The sequence below is a fragment of the Gorilla gorilla genome, chromosome 13, assembly GCF_029281585.2.
Source record: "Gorilla gorilla gorilla isolate KB3781 chromosome 13, NHGRI_mGorGor1-v2.1_pri, whole genome shotgun sequence".
Taxonomy (NCBI): domain Eukaryota; kingdom Metazoa; phylum Chordata; class Mammalia; order Primates; family Hominidae; genus Gorilla; species Gorilla gorilla.
Window position 1 is genome coordinate 98,045,645 of NC_073237.2, and position 27,541 is coordinate 98,073,185.

At 38.9% G+C, this 27,541-nt stretch overlaps 1 protein-coding gene and 1 long non-coding RNA gene across 2 annotated transcripts in view; one reads left to right on the forward strand and one right to left on the reverse strand.

Moving 5' to 3' along the window:
* The window catches only part of GRIN3A (glutamate ionotropic receptor NMDA type subunit 3A), a 179,848-nt gene that overhangs the window by 146,650 nt on the left and 5,657 nt on the right, over positions 1-27,541 (reverse strand). The gene's annotated exons all lie outside the window — the stretch shown is intronic.
* The window catches only part of LOC115935860 (uncharacterized), a 146,365-nt gene that overhangs the window by 115,204 nt on the left and 3,620 nt on the right, over positions 1-27,541 (forward strand). Inside the window, exon 4 of the long non-coding RNA XR_010130307.1 lies at positions 1,475-1,694. This is a non-coding gene — a long non-coding RNA (uncharacterized lncRNA). The remainder of the gene's footprint in view (positions 1-1,474; positions 1,695-27,541) is intronic.

Genomic DNA, 27,541 nt, shown 5'->3' on the forward strand with positions numbered 1-27,541 from the left:
TAAACAGTTCGTGTGATCTGATTGGTCCAGGATGCCAGCCAAGAATCCGGGGGTTAACAGCCGTCCCTAGATGACAAGGCTAAAGGAGCACACTGTAACACACGCTCACTTGGGTTCCGGCACCTGTTCATCTGCGTGCTCCCCCTCGTCTCAGGGGTTTGAGCAACAGGGCCACCGAACAGACAAGCCACACCCCTGCCACACGTCCTGCAAAGGGGGATCAGAGAGTGAAAAAATTAGCTAACGTTTCTCTCTCGTTTCACATTCATAGAGTGAGAAAAATAGCTAACATTTATTGGATGCATGTTTATGGTGTGCCAGACACTGTCCTAAGTGCTTTACAATTATTTATTCATTTAATCCTCACAACAATTCTATAATGTAGTAACTACTAGTTGCTGCATTGTGCAGAGGAAGAAACTAAAACCACACCACTGTTAAGAAGCAAAGATGAAATTCAAAATCAAGCTCTACAGGCAATATTTTCAATCATTACATTTTACTGTTCTGGTGAGACTGTTAAAAAAACGAGAAGCAAGAATCATTTCAAGTAAATTCATAATTATAATAATAAGTTCCATGGACCTAAAGTAAGAAATATAAGAAGCGACCTAGTCTGGGGAATCAGGGAAGATTTTCTTAGATGTCAGAACTGAGATGGAAATGATTTAATGAATTTATATTTTATTCCCTTTAGCCTTGTTCTGCCCTACCTAATACCACTTGAACTTCCTTTTCAAAGAAATACAGATAGAGGTGCCTCATTGACAATTTGGTAGTTAATTCATTCTTATGACCTTTCCACTTCCTGCAATGTAATCAATCTCTGCTGTTGCTTAACATAATGTGAAGCCAGAACAAATGCATATGGGTCAGATGCACTTAAATGACTCCTATGGGTGGCCATGGTCTGTCTTCAGGAGGAACATGAATTTCTGACAGCTTCAATAGTAACCTTAAGATGTGAACAATATTTGTATTGATTCTTTTGTGACCCATTCTAGTCACTTGCAAATAATGCCATTGTTTAGAGAGGGATTGGAGGTATTTAAGAATATCAGAATCAGATTATGCAATCAGGGTGCTGGAAAGACTGACATTACTGCATTTGATTTATGACATTTACATAGTAAACCATTTCAGGGAAATAGTGCCTCCCCTTTTAAAGCTGGTCATTAGGAGAAACTTCCTCATTGTCCAGGTGGCAGAGCACTAGAGCGTGCTACCAGAGGAAGTCATCACAGGTTCTTTTCAAGCAACCACTCATTTAATTCTCAGATGGACCAGGAAGCTTCAGTTTGTTCCTTGAACGCAGATTTCTTTCTTCACCCCAGCCCTTACCTAAAAATGTGGAACGTTGCATACAAGGGAGACGGAGAGAAATAATGAGAGTGAATGTGTTGTCAAATGACCAGGTTTTATAGTCTCTCAAGTCAAGGAGATTGATCTCCCTTTTTTCCCTTCTCACTTGCAGGTGAAACTCACAGATTTCAGAAAAGAAACCACAGTCTTGTAATGAGGTGGTGAGACTAAATCAGCAAATGAGAAGCGAAAAACATCCTAACAGCAATTATTCAACAGCCGCTAAAATTTGCAAAAGATGCCAGTATCTCCCAGGAGAGTAAACAATCATGATGTTGAAATGTCAACTGTGCAAACAGCAGGTTAAAAATGTAGTGCAAAATTTCCCAGCAGTAAGTATTTTTTCTTATGGAGTGTAGCAGTATGCGCAATAGTCTGTAAGTAGCCCCAGGGTTGTAGCTACATCAGCAGAAATGTCTGTACTTCTTTGTCCATGATAATGGTGTAATGAACTGAACTGCAGACATGCTGGCTAGACAAATTTACTATCACCAATTATTGTTTATATCTAATAAGCTTAAATGATAGAATCCAAATCCAACTCCGAAAAGCATCCATTTGACTGCTCTTCTTTATGGCTACTTTATTATCTGATGCTGTATACATTTGGCACAGTCAAGAAAAACCTCCCTTTTGGTTGCCCTGGTAATGCCTTCTTCATATGTCCTCTGAAGTATTCCAGATTGGCAGCTTCTGAGAAGTAAGAAATGAATATAGAGGGGGGTCATATTATTTTAAAGGTAAACTATTTTTAATACACTCATCTCTATAGTTTAAGCAACATTGATTTTGTTTTGATTTAGCCTTTTATCATTGCTCCCAGTAATAACAGAGACATTTCTAACACTATGTATGCCTAAAATTTGAAGACAATATTGAGACAATTATTTGTACCCTTAATTGTGGCAAGCAACCACAGTTAAGGAATTAGGATTTGGGATTAGTGGATAGCGAAGTTTGGCTTCCTTTTTGGAATACTCCCTTTCAGAATTCTCCTGGGAAAGGCCATTGCTACAATTCTTCAAGCTTAATGTTTCTGCTAGGGAGGGGAGTGGAAAGGAGCATGAAGGCCGAAGTTGCTCACTTCTCCCTTGATAGTTCTTTGGCGAGGCTTTCCTTTTAATGTTGACTCATTGCACCCTGCTAATTATCAAGTGGGGAAAAAAAGAGAACTCCTCATTGCAAAAAGGTCCGTGGGGGGTAAGGGCCACTCTATGGAAGCACCACATATGTAATAGACTTAGAAAAAAGGAGAATGAGAACAATGCTACAATTTAGATGAAGAGTGCAAAATGAGTTAGTTGCTGAGAATAAAATAATTTTCAGTCAGAAGGGTCCTGAGGCCATGTCAGTGAATGAAGGCTAATAGTAGTCAATGGATCACTAAGTAACTAATGTGATCTTGATTTTAAGACTTGAATAGCAAATTAGACTTTATGATTCTCAGGAATTTAACATTATTTATGCAGAGTAATGTGTTGTCCAGTGTTGAGGAGACTGGAATTATACGTCTTTTATGTATCTTTTTGAATAAGATAATGTGGTTTTTGTGACAGCTTTATAGATAAAGCCAATTACAGCATATTTTCTTCCATTGGCACAAGGGGACTATTTTGTAGCATTGCTAAGCCATAGTAGTAGAAAGTGCTATATGAAAGGAGAGATGGTGTCTTGTGGCCAACCCCCCAAATGAGATCAAGGTCATAGATATTAATGTGGTCTAGGAAATACGTATATGATCCCTACCATGATAGGGTTCTGTTTATATTATAGAAATAACAGAAGTATCGTAATGGGTCATTTTGGCTAAGAGATCCAGAATTAAATTTATCGTCTTTGTTCAAAGCATAAATCTTCAGAAATAATGGAGTAGTGATTTGTCTTATGCGTTTCTATGGCTAGCCTGACATTTTTATGCTAGATGAGTGAGCATCCACCTTTCACATTATAAGGTCTACACTAACATTTCCCAGATGTTTATCAAAAGTCCTCAAAGTGACTTTGCAGACTGTCACATAAAATTTCACAGTAAACCTCCAACATATGAATATGTCATAGGACATATTTTATAAATCCCACACAATAGTAGAAAGCTCAAGATTGAATCTTTAACTCTTGTAAATGTTTTCAGAAACCTTTGGAAAGGATTCTAAATGATCGTAACACACAGGCAATTTCAAAATATTCCTATGACCCTTGGCAATGGACTCACTCTTTAAACAGCCTGCTCACATTTTCCCAGCCATAACCTGTATTCTAACTCTCTGTTTTTTTTTCCTTCTCTTTTGAAATTGAATTTTTCTAGGAAGATGAGATGCTTACCCATTTCTAGAGGCCGGACATGATAAAGGAAGCTAATGATAAATATGTTAATGTGTATTTGAGGTCAAATAGGTCTCAGAAAATTCAAATGACCTTTTCTCGTAAGAAATAAGATTCATTATTTATCTATGTCACCAGCTTCAGATGATAATAAATACAGTTTCAAGGTGCTAAGGGGGTAATCTAAAGGCAGCTTTAAAAAATATACCATTTAGTGAAACAGAGTACAATTTTCTGCTTATGGGATCTTTGGTAGAATACACTTGGTTTTGTGGAGGCAGCAGAGCCTGGTTATTAATGTGTCAGGAGAGAAGTTAGGACCTACGAATTCCATAGTTGATGTTGTAGCAGCTCACGCTGCCGTCTAAGTTCTCAGAAGGACCTCTGTATCTGTAGTGATTTAGAGGAGAGAGAACTGGACTTAAAATCAGAAAATTTTATTTTTTTACTTGCTCGGCAAAATAAATTACCCAACGCTCAGTTTCTTCATTTGTAATTTGGGAGAATAATACCTTCCTCTCAAAGTTGTTTTAGGTTTTTACGTATATGCAAGGTTAAGTGACTGAAATTACTTTGCAAATTGTAAAATGCATATCAAGGTGAGTGATTATTTTTATTATACAAGTACAAAAATGTTTTAAAAATTATTATACAAGTACCCAAGGCCCCAAGGAAGTGAAACACTCTAGCCTGACTCTACACTACATTTATTCCTTTTTCAGTTATGAAAGACTCAGAGAATGATAGATGTCATTTTATGATCTATCAACATGATGGCTTAAAGAACATTTCAAAAAGTGTTGCTTGGATGCCTTGAACGTAAACCTATTCTACATAAAATTGGTCTCTTTTACTGTTATTCTCTAAATTGTTTTTCCCGGAAATCCTGTTTCAGAGAACTCCGGGTGAATCTCAGTGATTTTGGGGTCTGGGAGAAGAAAATACAGAGATTAGATTTGAAGTATGGACAGTATCAGTTCAGTCTTTGAGAACAGGAGAGGTAATTATAGGTAAATGATCATTGGGAGTCTAGGCAGAGTAGAGATGGGTGGGTGGAAACTGGGGAGCTAAGATAATTAAGGCTCTAAGTCTCAACTATCAAAAAATCTTAAATGACAGATAGTAGCTATTTGGTATTCCAACAAATCTTTCTATTTTGGAGAATTCTTACTGAGTCTCATGCATAAATACAAATTAACATAAAATTCACTTGTTGTATACAGAATGTCAAGTATATGGAAATACTGGTAATCTTTTGCAGACATCAGTGGCATCAATGTATATATTAAGATTTGGCAGATGACTGATGCCCCAAGTCCATATTCAAGGGTAAGAATTTAGTCTTTGGATGGAGATCTCCTCTAGTTTAGAGATCTGCAATAGGCTGATACCTTCCAATTTCCACCCTGTTCTGTGGATTCATGTTGTAACTCAGGGATTTCTATTTATGGCAAAATTATATAATCAGTTTACTCAAGTTGCTTTCCTAAGGGAGGGAGTACTGAGAAAAGTCAACCTCTGGTGATGAGGTATCCCAGGTAGAAATTTTGCCAAACAATTATGGTGACATTATGTGGTACAGAGTCGACTGGCAACCAGACATGGTTTTAGGCACTCTGAATGACAAAGCAGATGGCTAAAGCAAATCATTCACATTAATAGATTTCTTCTAAGTTTGAATTGTCTGATTTTGACTGTTTAGCTCAGATGAATTGGAAAATTGCAGTCTCCACAGCTCTGAGCAGTTATGCTATGTTTTCTCATATATATACATATAATAAAATTTAATTTATAAATTAATTGAAGAGATTAATAACAATAACTAATAATAAAATAGGACAATATAACAATACACTGTAATAAAAGTTTTGTGAATGTGGCCTTTCTCTCTTAAAATATCTTACTGTACTGTACTCACCCTCGTCCTTCTTGTGATAATGTAAGATGATAAGATCCCTATGTGATGAGATGAAGTGAGGTGAATGGCATTGGCATTGTCACAGAGCATTAGGCTACTACTGAACTTCTGACCATATGTCAGGAGGACCATCTGCTTTGGGAAATCCTGGATCATCGAGCCATGATGACATCTATGGTTGGATGTCAGGGGCAGATGATGCTGATAACCAACAGGCGGGTAGTGCATACAGCCTGGATTCACTGACCGAAGGGATGATTCACACATCCCGCTAGGTCAGGGTGGGACGGTGGGAGATTTCATCATGATACTCAGAATAGCGTCCAATGGAAAACTTATGAATTGTTTATTTTCGGTTGACTATGGGTAACTGAAACCTTGGAAAGCAAAACCTTGAAGAGGGGAGACTACTGTATTCCACCTATTACGTTTCTGGTTCTGGTGGGCTTTGCCAGTAGAGGCCACTAGGGGGAGACTGCAAGACTGAAGGAAGAGAAAGGGTTTGCTGCTTCTTGTCTGTCTTTGATTTGCTTTCTGTGGGTTACCTGACTGCTCTAGGTTCCTGTAAGCATCACCCCAGCAATACTTCTTCAACTTGTTAGTGGTTCTTTTCCAGGGCAGTGGCGGAATCTAGTGCTGTCTTTCAAAACTGGAGATAATTGATAGCGAAATGAGCATTGGAAAGCTGGACAGAGTAGGGGTGGGTGAATGGAAACTAGAGAGCTAAGATAATTAAGGCTCCAAGTCTCGACTTTCAAAAAATCTTTAATGAGAGGCAGTAGCTATTTTTCAATATTTGTAGAACCACTTTATTCCGCGCCCTCGGAGATACCATCAACCAGCAGGGTAAAGGTCTGAACCTGAGCTCTTTAGGGTCCCTCCTTGGAGCTCAACGATTCCATCACCAGCTGAGCAACACCCCTTTTCCTCAGATGCCTGAATTTCAGCTTTATGGGGCTACCCCTCTAAGCCTCTAAGTATTTCTATTTCCAGTCTCTTGTTGTTTCCTCAGCTCAATGAATGGCAACTGCTTGGAGAATTTAAATTCATGATATCATAAAGTTCTCCTATTATCCTTCCAACTACCTAATTAACAACTTTGTACTTAATTAACAATTCTTTTCATTAAAATTTCGCTCTTCAAATAACTAAGTCTCACCAATACACTTACTATCTGATGGTTTAATTAATTACTTGAAAAACGTAGAAAGATCTTGATTTTGCACTAAATTTCTCTCTTAATGACTATCACCCAGAAGAGCCTTTTGAACTACAGAGTGCAATTCTTCCGGGACTTCACTAGCTTCAAACCAGGTCATGGGTTTCACTATACTTCAGAGCTGCTTCAGAGTTACAGAACTAAGTGGAAGAACAAATGAGGTAGACAAGGCAGTGAGTAGGAAATGGTGGGAAAGCCTGGATGGAAATGAAATGACTGACTTCTTGTTCAACCCCAAATTACAGTGATGGATCACCATTCTAGAACTCATCCATAAGATTCCAATAAAATGCAGGAACTGATCTGATGAAGTGCCTCTCAACTTCCCAGTAAAATATCAAATAAGACCCAAAAATGTGAAAGCTCACCACTCTAAAAACATCTACTAATAATCAGCTTATTGCTAGAACAGAAGGATATTGCACAAACTACCAGCCAGTGGAAACAGAATAAAAAATATGAGATCGTTATTCCATGTAACAATGATATAACTAATATTCCTGGAAGCACTTATTATGGACAAGGCAATTCTTAACACTTCATAGAAATTATTTCATTTAATCCTTATTAAAACTCAGTGAGACAGATCCTATTATTTCTATCTTATGGGATGAGAAAAGATTAAGATTAAGATTCCTATCTTTGTGAATGAGGAAACTAAGGCGTAGAAAGGTTAGGTGACTTAATAATTGCATTCCACTAGTAATTGGCAGAGATGGGATTCAAACCCAGGTAATCTGGGTCCTCTGGCTCTTAATTCCTTTAAAGACTTCCGTCGCTTTCCTTCGGCCATTTAGTTCAATTGGAAAAGTCACTAGAGCTCCTCTACTGCATGGGCTCTGCTTTCTGGGGCAGTCAGAATGACATTCAATCACTTCTCCGCTCTGATGAACATTTTTATTATTTAATATAGGCATCTCCAAGAAGAACGTGTTTGGGAGAGGTTTAATTCCCACAGGAAAAACACCATAGGAGGTAGAAGAATTAGACATTCACCCCAGCAGACATGGAACTGACAGCTGTGTTATTTTTAAATGTACTTGATTGGTTCAGATCAGTGATTCCCAACAAAAAGGGCATATCAGAAACACCTGGGAAATTTGTTACATACACAAGCTGATGCCTTCTAAGATTTTGAACCAGGAAGTCTACGATAGAGCCTAGGTATGTATTCAGTAAAAGATGACTAGGTAGAGGAACTGTGTATCAGAAAGCAATGCAGCAGAGGATAAATACATTCCAGCTTGGGTTGCCAGAATCACACCACATGCCTGATGGCTGCTGACAACTGGGATTTGGTTTAGGCAATGTGCTTGGTAACTTAGTGTCTATCTGCATTTATTAGAAGGGGATTTAGCTAGCACATAAGTGAATCCTAAGTTAGACGGTGCAGTCCAAGTAGCCTATTGGTTGGTAAACAGAGGGTATGGATGGGTTCCTTATTGTTTTTAGAATAAGAATTCTTCCCGCCAATTAAAACCAAAACCAAGACTGGGTATGGTGCCTCACACCTGTAATCCCAGCACTTTGGGAGGCAGAGGTGGGAGGATTGCTTGATGCCAGGGGTTCAAGACCAGACTGGGCAACAGAGTGGAGCCCCCATCTCTACAAAACAAAAATAAAAAGTAAAAACAAAAAATTAGCCTTTGAGCCCAGGAGTTTCAGTGAATTCTGATTGTGGCACTGCACTCCAGTCTGTGCAACAGAGTAAGATCCTGTTTCTGAAAAAAAAAAATTAAAAACAAAACAAGGAAGCAACATGGGCCCTTACAAATGGTATAGAAAAAGGCAAAGAAACTAAATGCTGTAGAACAAGGCAAAGAAAATAAAGGACGCATTATGAAAATGATTTACTTTAGAAGCCAAAAGAAAATTGGAAAAGAAAAACCCTGACATTTACATTACAAGCAGGATAATTTGATTTTTATGAAACATGAAAAATTCACGAGATAACATGCTGAGATAGACAATAATAGGATGGAATGAAAAGAAAGTGTGATATGGAAAGAAACAGGAAAAGTAAATCCAATAATAGATTTCAAATTATGCTTTGGAAAGATAAAAAGCATGGTAAATGTTGCAAACATTGAATTAGTGAAGTGGAAGACAAAATTAAGAAAATCTTACAGGATATAGAACAAAAGGATCAACAACTATAAATAGTGAGAGAAAAGAGGGGAAAGTGGCTGTGTGTGTCAGTTAGAACTCAGACAGCTCCTCTTTTATTCCTATTGTCCCCTGTAATTATTAGCACGTCTCCCTTTTAATTTTCAAATTTTTCTGGTTGGATATAAACTATTTGGCCACCTGATGTATAGGGGATAAACAAGAGAGCCCCAACCTAAGAATTATGCCCCTAAGAAAGAAGCCATTACAAAAACAGAAGTGCTAGTGAAAAATACATCAAGACAAATTTTTTTCTGGGATTAAAAAAATGTCAATTTGATGGACCCAAATTAATCTTGACAAAATCAATGCAAATGAAATATTCATAGACATGTCTGACAAAATGTTTTAATTAGAAAAACTGTCAAATATTTTGGAAGAAAGAAAACTAAAAAGGTGATCTTCAAAGGGATAAATGTAAATATCATGGGCTTCTCAGTTCTGCTACATTAAATGTCCAATGATCATAAAGTGATATCTAAGTGAGTTTTTTGGGAAAGAATTTTATGCCCTGTCAATCTGTCTTTTATTTGTAAGAAAAATAACAAAGACAAGCTTGGATACACAAGGATGTAGAAAATATGCCATTCATATACTCAATATGAAAAGGATCCTTGGACATTCTTCAATCAACTAGTATTATTTTCCTCTTCCAGGAATGTATGATAAGGAAATAAGAGCCTGTGAATAAAGACCTTTATCATGGGACATTTTGTGACAAAAATGGTAAAAAAAAAAAGAAAATGTCAACATTCTATGCATATCCAAGAGCCTGGAATAATAAGCAGTTAATGAAATAGTGGTGTGGACCATGGGCGTCCCATTACATGGGAAATACTGGCAATGCCATATTAAATGAAAGAATCTAAATAGAAATTCTCCATGTTTAAGGCTGGGCATGGTGGCTCATGCCTATAATCCTAGCACTTTGGGAGGCTGAAATGGGAGCATCTTAAGGCTAGGAGTTCAAAATTCTCCATGTTTAAAGAAAAAGTTTTATATAACAAATGCTAGGATAAAATATCTCAACAAATTAAGAGTGATTGTCTCTGGATAGTGGGATTAAAGTTTCTTTTCTAAAGTTGCACATTTTTTTGATTTTTATCATTAGAAAAAAAATCAGCAAAACAGGTAGAGAGATATGATTCATTTGAAGTCTGTGGAGACTCATAAAAGTTTCATGACATAATGAAAGTGAGCAAGTAGAAAACAAAGTCAATTGTACATGACAATTTCAGGAGTTCATTCATTCATTCCTTAACAAATATCTGAGTGATTACTATGAGCAAAACAGTGTAATAGACCCTTGAATTACAATGGCAAATAAAACAGAAAACAGTAACCTCCCAGAAAAACAAAAATTGGAAGGAAAAATATGTTAAGGTGGTGAAACTGTGAATCTTTTGCCTTGTAAATACATTTTTAAACATCACCATTACATTGTTTTTATATACAAATTATTATATTTTAAAAAGTAGATATATCAAGAATGCAATAAAATGAAAGCAATCTTTCTAGAGCAATGTAGCCCAGACTTTATCCACTTTTTCCAAATCATCCAGAAGAATTCTCAAGTCCATTTATTTAGCAATTTTTTTCGCATAGAATTTGGAAACACTAAAGAGTGGAAGGAAGAGCAGAATTAAGAGAGGAAAGGACAATGAGGGGACTGAATGGCTTTGTCGTCACAATCTTGTTAATTATCACATAGAAATGTCAGGCTTTTTTTAAACACACACATGGAAATTAAGAAAGTGTGTTAGCTTTTTGCCATGAGATTGCTTTTCTTCAGTGCGTCTTGAATTTTAGTGTGAGGGAACAGAAGCCTGAGGAAACAGAAAATAAAGAACTCACATTTAAAAAAATTGAATACATATTACATGTCAGCTGCTGTCATTAATCCACTTGATATAAGCTATTCTATTTAATTAATACCTCAAACACTATGAGTAGTTGTCATTATCTCATTATTTCTATTTTATGAGTAAGGTTTTCTAAGATTCATTTATGGGCACGTTATGAATAGAATGGATTATATTCATTATCTTTTAAAGCCTTTTTTCTTTCTTGTCTCTTGCTTTCACATGAGGGTGTCCACCTGTCCTTTACATTATATACTTATTCTAGCTCTTTCTAGCTGTACCTTAAAGGAACTGTACTTGTTATGATTACAGGCCTATCCTATGCCATCTTCCATTACTCAGCCAGGCAGTGAGGCATTTCTGGCTAATACTTGTCTGCTTTACAAATCCCTTGATATTTCCTAGTCCAGAAGGTGTTGAACTGGTGACCCTCCAGCACTAGCAGGCATGCAGTTTGTTTTTTAAAAAGTGAGTAAGTTGTCAACATTTAAGGGGATTTTTACATTAAAAAAATCCAGTCTGGCTTCCCTTGAAAAGTCAGAATATCTGGCAGTGTTCCCTGTGAGTAACAGCTGGTTGCAGCTGAGTAGTAGCTGGCTGGCTGCTGTAGAAAGGCCAGGCACTCTTCAGTGACATACGATATCGCTACTCCCTACTGTATTATTTGGGACTGTTTTGGACATTTCCATTACCTTCATGGCCTCTAGAAGGCATCTGAGTTTGAAACCTCTGCCCCAGGTCATTGATTCTTAAACTGTACTGTGCATATATGAATAACCTGGAGGAGTTTGTTAAAAAGAAAACAGATATATGAGGTCATAGCATATAATATAGTGGAATTCAGTGAGGCTAAAATTCTATTCTTTAAAAACTACCAAATGTGATTTTTTTTTCCCAGGTGGTTCCTGGTCACATTTTGAAAATCACTTTGGATGACACTCTTAGGATAATGTGGTCCAAAAAACAAATGATACTCAGATCATGTGTGAAGTTGTTTGTTTGCTTTTTAAATAGATTTCTGTGCTCCAACCTCAGGAGTTCTGATTTGATAAATCTGGGAATCTACATTTTGAAATTATCTGGGTGTTGCTAACAAACAGATGGCTACCACACCTGGCGGCTGAAACCTAAAGAGTCATACTTAATGACGGATGAGCAGTGAGTAAAACAGGAAGTTAGGAATAGACTTGGCTAATCTTACCAAGATCTGAACTCTTGTCTGATTTCCCGATACTTTGTTTGACAGGAGATAACAAGGTAAAATACAATTCCAGGCTTTTCCTTTCTCACTGATGATTATTTCCAGTAAATTTACTTTTCATCAACTTTGACTTTCTCTAATTTTAAATGTCAAGAATCTTTGGCTACAAAATATAGAGAAATTCGCAGAAGAGGTGAATGAGGAGTTGGGAAAGCAGTGGTTCAAAGATGTGAGAACAATGTCACTTTCTGCCATTTGTGGTCTGTGGCAAATTGGAAAATGATTTAGGGAGAATGAAGGAAGTAGGAAAAGTTTAATAGGGTAGTAGAAACAGGTTTTCTATTTATTACAAAATCAATTTCCCCAAGGCCTTACTTTTCCAGCTTTGTTCTACATCTTATAACATGGTAAATTCTAGGTGGTCAGGAATTCTGTCCACAGCAGTGAATGAGGACCCTCTTTCACAGGGCCTTGCACTCTCTTAGGTTCCCATCACCATACCTTGACATATGGTGGGTTTTCCACAGGTGTGATTTAGCGGTTACACTAGAATGAATGAAAGTGGACCATTAATTCAGTTTAACCAATAGTCATTGAGCATCTATTATGAGCCAGACATTGTGTGAGGAGCACAGGGTTTGGTCTAGTGAGAGAGGAGGAGAGAGACACATGTTAACAAATAATTACATAACTGTATGACAGATCTAGAAAGATGACCGTAGAAAAGTCACATAGAAGTGAAAGTTGTTAATCATGGTAGGGAGAGAGTGGCCAGTGTACCGTGCACAGAAGAGCAAAGGATGAAGATTGAATTTCAGGCAGACACAAGGGAAAATGGTATGCCAAGCAGTGAGAACAACATGTGCATATGCTTGGAATAGTATTCCACATTTAGACATTACTGGAGCACAAAGTACAAAGGGCAAGTGTTAGTATGAAGAATAAATGAGGAGAGGAGTGATGTGAGGATCAGATAATGAAGGGTCTTGAATGCTATGCTAAGCTGCTTGGAATTCACCTTATAGATTACTGTTTGGCAGAGTGTAGGTGATTCATGAGATGATTTTAGGTTGTTCAGAAACTTTACATTAATATAACACTGAATCACATAGTGAGAAACTTAATTCCTTTTCAATTAGCATTTAATCCATCTGTTTAGTTAAGCAGAAAGCCTCAGTTTGGTGTCAGTGTGTCTTTAACACTTTTATAACACCTAGAAATTTCCTCTTTTAAAAAAGCACTCAGATTCAGACCTCAGGCAGGCAAGGGTACCTAGCTAGAACTGTTTAGTTTTTATTGTGTATTTATTTTTATAGTTAATTTCTATTTATGGCAAGTGGTACTGGTATTTCATTAATGTTGTCATGAAAAGATTTTTAAAAGTGAATTTATTTAGGTAAAACAAGTTAGTTTAAAACATTAATAGCAGTAGATGATGCAGAGATATGGCAAAAATTATGAGGGCAGTACCTGAATGCCTGAAGTTTGGGACATACTGCTTCCATTTAGGGGTTTAAGCAGGTTAGTACACTGATTCTCTTTCTGACAGAAGCTGGGACAAGAGAATAGAAGTGGTGGGCTGGGCACAGTGGCTCATGCCTGAAATCCCAGCACTTTGGGAGGCCGAAGCGGGCGGATCACAAGGTCAGGAGTTTGAGACCAGCCTGGCCAACATAGTCAAACCCCTTCTCTACTAAAAATACGACAAAATTAGCCGGGTGTGGTGGCATGTGCCTGTAATTCCAGCTACTCAGGAGGCTGAGAGAGGAGAATCGTTTGAACCTGGGAGGCAGAAGTTGCAGTGAGCTGAGATTGCACCACTGCACTCCAGCCCAGGCAACAGTGTGAGACTCCATCTTAAAAAAAAAAAAAAGGTGGTAAAGGATGGGTTAGGAGGCCATTTAAATTTCAGTGTTTCAATGGCCTCTTAAGTCAGTTAGGAGCCATTGAAATACTGTAGGCAGAGATGGTATGGCCATGGTTAAGCTTACTGATTTATTACTGATCTCTCCTAGAGTTACTTCCCCCTCTCATTCTGCAAGGAGAACCTAATGGTTCCCCTGGCTTGAGCTCAGGGCTAAATCCTGAAGTAGTTCTGAAAGCTGGAGATGCAAAGGACTTTAAGTGGCTGCTGCCCTGCAAGTGTTAAAGACAGAGTTGGAATGAAGTAAGCTTCATAGGATATGAATAGGATATGATCATTTCCAGTATTTCAACCCACTACCCAGTACTATTTAGAAACTGATGCAATCTTAAATCTTAACTAATATATTTTTATGAATATAAACTAGCAATCCTAGCTTTAATACTTGACTTCCCCAGTGTCTCTTATTCTCACCTGTGTTCTGGCTGTAGTCCTCCTATCCTGATGGCTCCCCAACTTCCCTTCTTCCTCCTCAGGCCTAAGGTGAACAGCAGAGCACCCTGGGTTCTTCTCCCTGACTATGGGAGCATCCAAGATAAACACATTTTTTAAGTCCCCGTTTGGGAATTACGAAACCCTGCTCTTTTTTCCTCCCCTTCCAGCTGCTGCTGACCATTTAGAAGTTACAGTTTGACTGTGTTGGTCCATTGCAAGAGGATGAAACAAGAGTGGGTTGTTCCTGTTGCCAAATTAGTACCAAGGAAGATAGGTCCTAACTTTCCAGAATTGAAGCTAGGAGTGTGTTTTCCTGAAGAAGATGTTTCAATAACAATGCCTCTCATCTATTTTTAAAATTTGAATTTATAAAGTGCTTTTATGTGTATTAATTCACTGAAGTCTGTATTAGTTTTTTTAAATGGCACAGTAGGCTCTCAATAAAAACCAGTTTAATGAATGACTATTTATAAACTGAGGCTCAGAGAGGTTTCCCAAAGCTCTACAGATGATTCTAAAACCAAACTTGAAATCAGGTCTCTGGTTCTCCTCCCCACTCCATATCCCCTTGGTCTCAAACAGAACGAGTCTGTTACAGATGATGTTTAGTGTCTATAGAATTATTAATACCAGAACTCTGCTATATAATGGGTCAAATAGGCTTTTGAGGCCTGGCCTGAGGTGTTAACAAGCACAGATAACATTGTTTCAATGGAAAAATCAATTTTCAATTAGAGCATAATTCATCTGCAAATTGTGACAACTTGGGTATATATCTGTCTTTCCATATAGATATATAATAGAAAAATGCTTTTTAATATAATGATTTATATGTATTGATTAAAAAATCATACACACATTTCTGTTTCTAGAAATTTTGTGCTTTCTCATGGAAACATAGAGGGGAACAATAGACTCTGGAGCTTACTGGAGGGTGAAGAGTGGGAGGAGGGAGAGGATCAGGAAAAATAACTAATGAAAACTAGGCTCAATACATGGGTGATGAAATAATCTGTACAACAGACTCCTGTGACACCAGTTTACCTATGTAACAAACCTGCGCGTGTACCTCTCAACTTAAAATAGAAGTAAAACAAAATAAATTCTGTGCTTTCTGTGTACCTGTATCTCAACAGAATGCCATGAATTGGAAACAGTACATGATATGGTTTGGCTGTGTCTCCACCCAAATCTCAATTTGAATTGTATCTGCCTGGATTCCCATGTGTTGTGGGAGGGACCCAGAGGGAGGTAATTGAATCATGGGGGCCAGTTTTCCCATTCTATTCTAGTGATAGTGAATGAGTCTTACAAGATCTGGTGAGTTTATCAGGGGTTTCCGCTTTTGCTTCTTCCTCATTTTCTCTTTCTGCCACCATGTAAGAAGTGCCTTTTGCCTCCCGCCATGATTCTAAGGCTTCCCCAGACATGTGGAACTGTAGGGTGAATTAAAACTCTTTTTCTTCCCAGTCTGGGGTATGTCCTAATCAGCAGCATGAAAACTAACTAATATAGTAAATTGGTACCAGTAGAGTGGTTGCTCTACTGGTAGGTAGGTAGGGGCGTTGCTGAAAAGATACCCGAAAATGTGGAAGCGACTTTGGAACTGGGTGACGGGCAGAGGCTGGAACAGTTTGGAGGGCTCAGAAGAAGATAGAAAAATGTGGGAAAGTTTGGAACCTCCTAGAGAGTTGTTGAAAGGCTTTGACAAAAATTTTTATAGTGATATGAACAATAAGGTCCAGGCTGAGGTGGTCTCAGTTGAAGATGAGCAACGTGTTGGGAACTGAAGCAAAGGTGACTCTTGTTATGTTTTAGCAAAGAGACTGGAGGCATTTTACCCCTGCCTTAGAGATTTGTGGAACTTTGAACTTGAAAGAGATGATTTAGGGTATCTGGCCAGAAGAAATTTCTAAGCAGCAAAGCATTCGAAAGGTGACTTGGGTGCTGTTAAAAGCATTCCATTTTAAAAGGGAAACAGAACACAAAGGTTCAGAAAATTTGCAGCCTGATGATGCAGTGGAAAAGAAAAATCCATTTTTGGGGAGAAATCCAAGCCGGCTGCAGAAATTTGAATAAGTAGCAAGGAGCCTAATGTTAATCCACAAGACCACGGGGAAAATGTCTCCAGGCCATGTCAGAAACCTTCATGGCAGCCCCTCCCATTTCAAGCCCAGAGGCTCAGGAGGAAAATGCCAGGGTCTCTGTGCTGTGTTCAGCCTAGGGATTGGTGCCCCGTGTCCCAGCTGCTCCAACTGTGGCTGAAAGGGGCCAACGTAGAGCTCAGGCTGTGGCTTCAGAGGGTGGAAGCCCCAAGCCTTAGCAGCTTCCATGTGGTGTTGGAGCCTGTGGGTACACTGAAGTCAAGAATTGAGGTTTGGGAACCTCTGCCTAAATTTCAGAAGATGTATAGTAATGCCTGGATGCCCAGGCAAAAGTTTGTGGCAGGGTCAGGGCCCTCATGGAGAACCTCTGCTAGGGCAGTGCAGAAGGGAAATGTGGGGTCGGAACCCCCACACAGAGTCCCTACTGAAGCACTGCCTAGTGGAGCTGTGAGAAGAGGGCCACCGTCCTCCAGACCCCAGAATGGCAGATCCACCAACAGCTTTTACCATATGCCTGGAAAAGCCGCAAACACTCAACGCCAGCCTGTGAAAGCAGCTGGGAGGGAGGCTGTACCCTGCAAAGCCACAGGGGCAGAGCTGCCCAAGACCATGAGAACATACCTTTTGTATCAGCGGTACCTAGATGTGAAACCTGGAGTCAAAGGAGATTATTTTGTAGCTTTAAAATTTGACTGCCCTGCTGGATTTTGGACTTGCATAGGCCCTGTAACCCCTTTGTTTCGGACAATTTCTCCCATATAGAACGGCTGTATTTACCCATACCTGTATCCCCATGGTATCTAGGAAGTAACTAGCTTGCTTTTGATTTTACACCTTCATAGGCAGAAGGGACTTGTCTTGTCTCAGATAATACTTTGAAACTTTGAATTTTGGGTTAATGCTGAAATGAGTTAAGACTTTGGGGGACTGTAGGGAAGGCATAATTGGTTTTGAAAGGTGATGACATGAGATTCAGAGGAGCTGGGGCAGAATGATATGGTTTGGCTGTGTCCCCACCCAAATCTCAACTTGAATTGTATCTTCCTGGATTCCCATGTGTTGTGGGAGGGACGCAGGGGGAGGTAATTGAATCGTGGGGGCCAGTCTTTCCCATTCTATTCTCGTGATAGTAATGTGTCTGGAATTGGTGGGTTCTTGGTCTCACTGACTTCACGAATGAAGCCACGGACCCTCACAGTGAGTGTTACTGCTCTTAAGGTGGCGCGTCTGGAGTTTGTTCCTTCTGATGTTCGGATGTGTTAGGAGTTTCTTCCTTCTGGTGGGTTCATGGTCTCGCTGGCTCGGGAGTGAAGCTGCAGACCTTCGTGGTGAGTGTTACAGCTCTTAAGGCAGCGCATCTGGAGTTGTTCGTTCCTCCCGGTGGGCTCGTGGTCTCGCTGGCTTCAGGAGTGAAGCTGCAGACCTTCGTGGTGAGTGTTACAGCTCATAAAAGCAGTGTGGACCCAAAGAGTGAGCAGTAGCAAGATTTATTGCAAAGAGCGAAAGAACAAAGCTTCCACAGTGTGGAAAGGGACCCGAGCCTGTTGCCACTGCTGGCTTGGGCAGCCTGCTTTTATTCTCTTATCTGGCCCCACCCATGTCCTGCTGATTGGTAGAGCCCAGTGGTCTGTTTTGACAGGGCGCTGATTGGTGCGTTTACAATCCCTGAGCTAGACACAAAGGTTCTCCACATCCCCACCAGATTAGCTAGACATAGAGTGTGGACACAAAGGTTCTCCAAGGCCCCACCAGAGTAGCTAGATACAGAGTGTCGATTGGTGCATTCACAAACCCTGAGCTAGACACAGGGTGCTGATTGGTGTGTTTACAAACCTTGAGCTAGATACAGAGTGCCGATTGGTGTATTTACAATCCCTGGACTAGACATAAAGGTTCTCCAAGGTCCCATCAGAGTAGCTAGATACAGAGTGTCCATTGGTGCATTCACAAACCCTGAGCTAGACACAGGGTGCTGATTGGTGTATTTACAATCCCTGAGCTAGACATAAAGGTTCTCCACGTCCCCACCAGACTGAGGAGCCCAGCTGGCTTCACCCAGTGGATCCTGCACCGGGGCTGCCGATGGAGCTGCCTGCCAGTCCCACGCTGTGCGCCCACACTCCTCAGCCCTTGGGTGGTCTATGGGACTGGGCGCCATGGAGCAGGGGGTGGCGTTTGACGAGGAGGCTCGGTCCGCACAGGAGCCCACGGAAGGGGTGGGAGGCTCAGGCATGGCAGGCTGCAGGTCCCGGGCCCTGCCCCACAGGAAGGCAGCTAAGGCCCAGCGAGAAATCAAGCGCAGCGCCAGTGGGCTGGCACTGCTGGGGGACCCAGTACACCCTCCGCAGCCTCTGGCCCGGGTGCTAAGCCCCTCATTGCACAGGGCCGGCAGGGCCGGCCCGCTGCTCCGAGTGCGGGGCCCGCCAAGCCCACGCCCACCCGGAACTCCAGCTGACCTGCAAGCACCGCGCGCAGCCCCGGTTCCCGCTAGCGCCTCTCCCTCCGCACCTCCCTGCAAGCTGAGGGAGCAGGCTCCAGCCTTGGCCAGCCCAGAAAGGGGCTCCCACAGTGCAGCGGTGGGCTGAAGGGCTCCACAAGTGCCGTCAAAGTGGGAGCCCAGGCAGAGGAGGCGCCGAGGGCGAGCCAGGGCTGTGAGGACTGCCAGAATGCTGTCACCTCTCAGTAATGAGTCTCACACGATGTGATGGGTTTATCAGGGATTTCTGATTTTGCTTTCTCCTCATTTTCTCTAGCTGCCACCATGTAAGAAGTGCCTTTCACCTCCAGCTGTGATTCTGAGGCCTCCCCAGCCATGTAGAACTATAAGTCCAATTAAATCTCCTTTTCTTCCCAGTCTTGGGTATGTCTTCATCAGCATGTGAAAATGAACTAATACAGTACATGTTTGTGGATGGCCTTGAGGGCGAGATTCTATAACTTGCTGATGATTATTAACCTATATTTCTCTGGCTTTATGGGGAGCATGTCTGAATCTTGGCATGTCAGTAGGAGATGGAATGCTTTATTGAATTATACTCTCAAAATCTAGATAATTTAATACAGTTTCTTGAGCGTGGCACACCCCACTCCAATTTTGTGAATTAATGCTGTAGTGAGTCATTGTTATTAAGGTGTGTATTTCACCCCACAGAAGTGTTGGGTCATGGAAAAAGAAAGGGAATATTATTATAGTAAAACGGTTTTTGAGCAAGGGAATGGCATGAAGCTCAGGGCATTATATTTGATAAGTATTTCTTGAATGAATGAAAGAAAAATTGCTTTAAGAAAATTTATCTAGCAGCAGTGTGCAGAATGGTCTGGTGGAAAGAAGCTAGATATTAAAAGGCTATTCAAAAGAATTGATGCAAGAAGGTAATGTGACAATAAGAAGGAAGAATGGGGCTATGAGAAATATATGAAGGAAAGCAACAGAACCTGGTAACAAGAAAAGGGAGAAGTCAAAGATGTTATGAAAAGTCTTGTTATAGGTGAGAGAAAAACACTTTTTCAAGACATCTTTAAGCATTTTTAACTTAAGGTGAGAACTGGAGATATAACCACAATTTCAAGTTAGAAATTCCTGGCCTTGCCACACACAAAGAGATAAATTCAGTAGTTGACACTATGGAAAAGGCCTGTATGAAAGGGTGTACTAGATCTGGTTATTGGTTCACTATTGATACCTCCTTTGAAACAGTGCCCACTAAAAATTGTGTTATGGATAGTACTAAGAATAGTCCACTTATTCAACAATTACTTATTACTGTGCTCGTTCCTATCTCAGGGTCTTTGTATTTTTTGTTGGCCTGGCTTGCAATGCTCCTTCCTTAGAAGATTTTATGGGTCACTCCTTACTTCATTCTCTGCTCAAATGCCATGGTCAGACAGACCTTACTTTACCAACTGTAGTCAGTCTCTAATCTTATATTCTGCTTTATTTTTCTCCATTGCACTTGTCTCTGTCTAATAATAATATATTACGTATTTATTTGTTTGCATGTCTTATTTTCTATCTTCCCTGCTAGAATGGAAGTTCTTTGAGAGCCTGGGCTTTGCTATTTTATTTACTGCTGTATTTTAAGTCAGTCTCATATTGAGCATGCAACCTAAGAATCTGGGCATTTCTGATTGGATTAAGGGAGGACATATAATTTGGGATGAGGGGAAACCAATGTGGGTTAAACCAATCAGATATCTGGATAATTTGAACTAAGAGATATAAGAAATGTAGTCAGATAAATTGATTAGAGTTGTAAAGTCATATAGAGTCAGGCTAAGTCCTATCATAAGAACCACATCCATGGAGAAGCTATGGCAAGGCAGAAGAATCAGCTGGTATCCCGAGAGGAGTTTGTAGCAGATGTGAAGTGAGAAACTGAGAGAAGAGCCATTGGGCCCCAGAGCAAGGGAAAAAGAGAGGTGCTACCCAAACTGGTGGTACAGCTCAGCTATACTTCATGCATTTCTATTTCATGTCATTTTCCTGTAAGATTTCAGCACAAATTCCCTGCTTTTGAGCTTCATGGTGGGAGTTTCTCTTCCTTTGCAACAGAACATCCTTTGACATAACAATCCAATAGAACTTCCTATGGAAATGAAAATGTTCTATATCTATGTTGTCCAATATAGTAGTCACTACCCATATGTTCCCATTTAAAAATTTTTATTTAAAATTAAAAAAATATTTTATTTAAAAATTTTTAAAATTTAAATTTTTAAAATAAAATTTATTTATTTTAAATTTAAATTTAAATTTTTAAAAAGTTTTTTATTTTTGTGGGTACATAGTAGGCATATATATTTATGGGGTACATAAGATGTTTTAAACACTTGAAATATGTTTCATGTGCTTGAGAAACTGACTCAAATTTTATGTAATCTTAATTTAAATTCAAGTATCCATATTTGCGTAGAGGCTATAATATTAGACAGCACAGTACAATGGTGATTATTATAAGGGATCAAGGACAAGAAGCATAATCAGTAAAAGACAATGAAAGGACAGGGGAACAAAACAAGGAAAACAATGACGGTGTCACAAAACTCAAGTAGAGGGTGTTCCGCAGCACAAGTAACTACAAAAATGTTAAGGAAGATGAGTGTAGTAAAATCCCTTCGGTAACAGTGTTTTTTTCTTTTTAAATGGAAGCAAATCTGATTTTAAACAGCAAGGGCTAGGTAAACAAACCAAGAAATAACCCATTCAAAGGCAAACTATCTAGCCATTACAGATAATGGAGAAAAATATTTGCGATATGGGAAGCGGTTTATAATGTGTGAATATATTAGGGAAATCCATAAAGTAGGATGGCCCCAATTTTATAACACACATATATGAGTAGATCTTTTGGTTGTGTATTTATAGGTGATTTGGATTCTTTGGCATTTTATTAAATCTTAGAATTATCCACAAAGAGCATAGATTTTTTTATAATCAGAAATAAAAGAATAAATGATGTGCTTAGCACAATAAAATGGCTGCATCTCTTTATCTTTCCTTATGAATGAAAGTGACAGCAAATACAGCTACTAAGAATTAATGACTCTACATTTCTAAAGTTAGTAAGACTTTATCTCATTTTTCTCCCAACCCCACTGGACACACTTTGAGATATCTTACTTTATAGCTGTTAACTGCAATTATAGATAGGCTGGCAGTACAGCAGAAGTTGATGAAACTTCTTAGTAGAAGGCAGAAGAAGATCTTCTTTTTGGTGAATTAATCTACATTTTCCACGGTCAAAAGACCAGGAATGAACTAATAGCTGCTTGAAATCCTTTCTTGTCTTGTGAGACTGGATTCCTAGGATGCTTCAGCCTAAAGCTGTATTTTGGAGACCACTAGATGGCTCTCTGTGTCTGCGGCCAGGTGAAGGCACACTAGATAAATTCGGATCTGGATTTATCATTCATGTTCAGTTCACATTGAAGCATTTCTTTATGTGTATAACACAATGTGTGAAAAGACTCAAATTAACTCCTCCTGTATCAGCAACACAATAACATCTCTCTGTGTGTGGATCTGTGTATATATTTGCTCCCATTATTACATTTACAATATATAGAAGCAAATTATTTGTTTGAAGGAATCTCTGTTTAAGAATGCCTGGTTGGGACTGAAAAAGTAGCACTCCACAACTAAGCCAGATTGTGATTCTGTTAGACAAAGACATGCTGAATGTTGAACTTTATGAAAACAAAAACTTTTCTTTTTAATCTGGAGAGTATTAACACAACTTCTGTTTGGCTTCTAGTTGAGGCCTTCTGCCCAAAAACACCCATAGATTGCATGCAGGTTGTACTGCCATCAAAGTGCTTGCTACTGCCCCAAATGTTCAGTAAGTTCAGCTAATGACCACCCCTAGCGGCGAGGAGAGGAGTGACAACCCATTTCTAAGTTACTCCTAAGAATGTTTTTGAAAGGTACAAGTTGAGCTATTGTTTGGAACCGTAGAGACTCAGCCACTTGCAGTGTGATGAAAATATAGACTGCAAACACAAAGGAAAATCCCACCTTTTAAATAGAAATAGCATAATGCTCAAGTTTCAAAAGCCATGTAAATCTGCATTTTCAGAAAAATTTTTAAAAATTACTTTTTTCTTTATTTCTCCTGTTCTTTGATGCCAGTGCCCAGTTAGAGTGATAACAGGGTTTTTCTTAATTGTACTCCACTGTTACTAAAATTTAAACCATTATCCTTGAAAGAATAAAAAGCATTAAATGCGACTCAGGGTTAATCTGTGTAAATGCACAGGTGGTAGTGCATGGTCACTGCTTTTATAATCAGAAAAGCAATATGCATCTAGAAAGTCCCATGCAGTTGTGTGCATCAATTTTGATATAGTCTGCATCCAATAAAACATGGAGATTTTGCTTCATGAGGTGTCCCATTTCTGAAAGCCCTGGCCTATAGCAGTGCTACTTTCCCTTAATCTTTGGGTTAATTTAAGCCATATTGTTACTGTGATACAGATAAAGCCCATATGAAAAAGGGGAGACTGCTGAACCTTCAATCCATGTCCAGGTAGACTCTGCCCTTTCTAACAAGAATCCCCAAATATCAACTGGGTTGTACTTACCAGTGAGTGGAATCACCAAACTTAACCTTTCTCGACATTTTTCTCCAGATGCAAAGTGTATAAGCTGAAATGGAACCCGCCTTCCAAGGATAAGGTGGGCCAGATCCCTTTCTATCTTTTTGTCACCTCCTCCGTGCATAAGTCTGTGTGGGCAATTGTATTCATTTCTTGTTGTTGCTGTAACAAACTACCAAGAACTTAGTGATTTAAAACACCACACACATTCTCTTATTACTTGTGACTAGAGGTCATAGTCTGAAATATGTTTTGCTGGGCTAAAGTCAAGGGTGGCATTCTTTCTGGAGCCTCTGAGGGGAAAACCCATTTTCTTGCCTTTGAGTTTCTAGTGACTGCCTGTATTTGTTGACTTATGGCCTCTTCTCCATCTTCAATGTGTGTCACTCCAGTCTCCGCTTCCTTTATCACATTGTCACATCGCCTTGTCCTCTGACCTTGACTTCTTCTGCCTCCTTCTTATAAGAATCCTTGTGATGACATTGAGTACACCTGGATAATCCAAGATACCCTTTCTATCTCAAGATGCTTAACATAACCACATCTTCAAAGTCCTTTTGGCCATAAAAAATAACATATTCACAGGTTTTGAGGATTCAGATTTGGAACTCTTTCAGGTACTCAGCCCTACCACACCAAAATAAGCTCACTCCTGTTTCATAAGCTCGTATCTGTTGTCCTCCATCTCTTCTGCCACTTCTTTCTTTTGTTTGCTTAGATGGAAGATCAAGATTTATAATTAAGAAATGCCACACAAACCTGAAGCCCAAGTCATATGTCCCAACTCAATTTTTTCTAAAGACCTATGCAGCAGGGCACTGGGCATTAATGCATTTATTAATAAAATGAAACTGTCATTTCTGTTCTATTGTTCCCTGAGTTTAGTTTCTCAGAGCCTCCTATGAGAAGTTATAGCAATAGTTAGGAAAGACTTATGAGTTCCTCACTAAGACCATCTAATAGACCAAAACATGCTTCTTCTTAACCTTGATGTAACTGCTGCAAAACTCCAACCACCCTGAACCCATATAAAGGAGGAACTAGGTAAAACTGGACTTCAAAGTTCACTTCTTTGCTGACCTACTTTGCACACACTTAAATTGCGGGTACACTTCAGTGAACCAGAACTCTAAGTGGGACTTCAAAACAGCAGATTTCTTCATTTTTCTCAGGGTTATTTTGCTGGAGCTGGAAGTCCTAAGCCTGAATATTATAGACACATTGCGAATGCATAATAAGGTAGAATATTCGAGTTCTTTTTCTGATTAGTTTTTATGAATCTTGCCACGTGAACACTTTATGCTAAAAGAACAATTATCAACATCATAAGAACACACTGCTCTAGGTACATATGGTGCAGTCCTCACCATAAACTTATAAGATAATCACATTTTATGACTTAATAAATTGAAACATGGAGACATCAGGTATGTTTTCCAAGGTAGGATGTCTAAAAAGTTGTACAGCCAAGATTCTAACATAGCTCTGAGCTTCTCAAAAATGTAATCTCTTAACTCCCACCTTATATTTCCTCCATCATATGTTATAATTATCTCATTTACATTATAATGGTAATAATATTTTTCTGGCTCTCCTCACAAAGTAACTGTGAGGAAAAAATTATAAAAGAGATGAGAGAGGGCTTTGATACATTTAAACATACACTACAATTTATTCTTTCTAAAATATGTATTTTCATACTGAAGTATTGAAAGTCTAGATGAGAAAGTATAAAGACAACTTATCTTTTTTTCTCTTATTATTTTTTAATTCTGTAGGTAAAAATGATTATTTTTAGAAAAATAGATGCATGAATAGAGAAAAATGTAGACTTTCACCCTCTATAATCCCTGTTAAGATTTTTATAAACAAAGTTCTAGACTTCATATTTTACAGGAACAAGGTCACACTTTACATACATTTTTGTAAAATTTTTCTATCTTTCTGTGTCAATAAATATATCCTCATTTTGAATGAGTACATTGTACTCCGTTAAAAAATTATGATTCAATTAATTAAATTCCCATCATTTTGAACATTATTATATAATATGCTTTTAATAGTCCAGCCTGGAAGTAGATACTTCTCTCTTTTATACCTTTTTTTTATGGGATATTACAAAAGCTATGATGGATCCAATCTGTTCTTTGGTTGAAGGCTGACAAATAGACGAAGTTAAGAAGGTGCTATTAGTCTGTTTTTCTTCTGGATGGCTTCTCACTTCCTACAATGCATAGTTCTTTCTATTTCTCCATATTTTGTCTATACATAGTCATTTGCTTTACAGGGCTGTTAGGAGATTATTTAAACATATTTGTGAAAAAGCCTTGAAAAAACATAAATGCTGCAAAAATATATATGATTAAAATTCTTCCTAAATCTATGCTTCAAATGAATAACGATGAGGTGTAATTCATCCTGACTAAAAAAGGAGTCATCCTGCTTAATTCTCTACCACATGAACCCTTGCAGGCTCATCTCCATTAACAAACCAGCCCTGGCCTATCAGACACCAGCCTTTCAATGTCAGAGTTTACTCCTCATGACATAATGCCAGCCAGGTCAGCGATCAACCCACTTTTTCAAGGCAGGAGATCAAATACAGTTGACAGTCTCCCTGAAAGTGCATGAATCTTACACAATTAAATAAAATATCTGAGAATTTGGCTGAGGTGTCAGGTTGAGGAAAGGAGAAGGAAACGGAGAGAGTTGGCTTCCTCTTAGCTCACCTCTTCCCCATTGCTCTTTTCTCCTGTCATCTCATAGAGAAAATATCAGCAAAAGACAACTGAGAGGTTAAAAATATCTATGAGTTTGTCATTCATACATTCACTCAAAAAGTAATATGGCAGATGCTAAGAGATGTTCTTTCTTCTTGCCTAGCTTTATGGATTTGGCATCATATTTCTGGTGCTACATAGGTCCTCTACTCTTGTGTATATGTGGCAATAGCCAGAGCTAGCAGAAAAAAAGACAATGAGATTTCTCATCTCTATATTTACTGTTGCCACTAAAATGAGCAATACTTTCCTAAGAGAGTATACAGTTATCTAGGGCAATGGGACTCAAAGTAGCTGGTTTGTAAATTATATATCCACGATGAGATAAGGAGCTTAGGTCAGTATGAATCAACGCACTGCTTTCCTTATCAAGAAAGTTTGCTATGAAAAAATTTGGATGTTTGCTTTGTGGTGTAGTTGGCGGAATAGGAGTGAGAGTGGGGTAGACTCTGTATGGTCATAATTTCCTGAATGGTAGTTTGCCTATAAAAAAAACTTATGAGCAATGTGAAGGACCAACATTTCTCAAATATCTTGGGCATCTTAATGATATTTCTATGGCAGGACTTAAGGCTCTAGAAGCTGTGTTAGATGTGCCATAGGTTAAAAGTTGCTGTTAATACAGAAACAGTACTGTGGCATGTCTTCTTTTTCCAGGCAAGTGTGCAACCTACTTAGGAACCTAGTTTTTTGTTTGTTTGTTTGTTTATTTCTAAGCCCACTTTTTTTTAAGAGGAAAAAAATGAGGGAGAGGGTAAAGAGGAAGGTGTGAGGGGGAATGGAAACATTTTACATGTGAATCATATCTCATTTTGATTAGTAATTTTGAAAAGAAAATTAGTTGAATTTAACACTTAGGTGATTCTTACCAGATAATGACCAACACCTCTCCACTAGTTATTTGGGTAACACTATAACTTTTCCAGAGTACTTTTACTTTCTCATTTGATTCACAACATCTTTGTCAGATTGGTAAAGCACCTTCTTTTGATCTACACTTCTGATAAGTGTAGATGCTCAGAGATAGTCACTTGCCCAAAATTACATGGCTAGTGACAGATAGATTGGGAACATCTGCAACGAAAGAGGCAGATTGGGAACATTTTGGCCACTATTTCACATGCGTTTCATTACATTGTGCTCTTTTAACTA